The following is a 1,100-nucleotide window of genomic DNA, read 5'->3' on the forward strand; positions in this document are numbered from 1 at the left end:
ATACTTACATGGCAGAGGAGACACCATGATCAGGAAGGTGGTTTTCCCAGGGCGAGGCTCAGCCATTGCACTTAGGATGTGCTGACCCTTGAGATTTCCCCAAATGCAGGAAACTCATCTGCATAATTTGTGGTAGTGGAACTGTGTTTGTGCTCTGTCTTGATTGAAAAAAAAAAAAAGAAAGACATACTGAGAAGAAGCAAATCTGAAAAGGTTAAGTAGAGCAAGGATTTCCCAGGTTGACGTAATGGTTGAGGGAAAATGAGGAGTGACTGTTAATGGGTATGAAGCGCATAGGAGGGGGTGAGACTATAAGAATGCTCTAAAACTGGTGCAGTTCCCAAAAATCATTGAACTGTATACTTTAAATTGCTGGATTCTGTACAACTGTGAATTCTTTAAAAATGGCTGATTGAGCTCTAGCCATCATGCTTGCATCAGAGCCAGCAGGAGGGAGGAAGAATGACCACCCTCACCAGGCACACTGGTACATTAGGGAACATTGCTAACATACTGAGAAGTGAAAGGAATGCTACAATGAGCATGTTCATACTCACCATCAAGATTCAGCAGTTGGTAACATTCTGCCATACTTCATTTACCTGTATAGACGCCAAGGCTATTTTTATATTTTATTACATTGATTGATTGATTTGCTGTGAAATCAATGGCTTTTGAGACAGGGTCTCAGTATATAGCCCTAGCTGACCTGAAGTTCACTATGTCACAGACTGGCCTCAAGTCACAGAGATCCATCTGCCTCTACCTCACAAGTACCAGGATTAAAGTGTGTCAACACACCCAGCCATGCCAGGTTTGATGGTGTATTCTTTCATTATTGACGTGGAGTGTGGGTGTGGGTCTGATCTGTGGGTGTGAGCATGGGCACATGTGTTCTACAGCCAACACGTCAGAGGAAAACTTTTGGGGGTCAATTCTCTCCTTTTGCCATGGAATTTGGGGATCAAACTCAGATCATCCACTTTATATAGCAAATGCTTTTATAAGTTAAGCCATCTCAGTAGTCCGTGATCGTGTTTTCTATATCAAGGAGTACATGAGACTGAACACAACTCTTTCTTGTTAAATTGTAAGGGCTC

At 42.5% G+C, this 1,100-nt stretch overlaps 1 non-coding gene across 1 annotated transcript; it reads left to right on the forward strand.

The window, feature by feature from the left end:
- On the forward strand, positions 1-162 carry LOC115071653. The gene has a single exon (XR_003850762.1). It is a non-coding gene; the product is annotated as a U1 spliceosomal RNA (small nuclear RNA).
- Positions 163-1,100: the final 938 nt, after the last annotated feature.

This window comes from Nannospalax galili, unplaced genomic scaffold (assembly GCF_000622305.1).
Source record: "Nannospalax galili isolate Female #2095 unplaced genomic scaffold, S.galili_v1.0 scaffold901, whole genome shotgun sequence".
NCBI lineage: Eukaryota > Metazoa > Chordata > Mammalia > Rodentia > Spalacidae > Nannospalax > Nannospalax galili.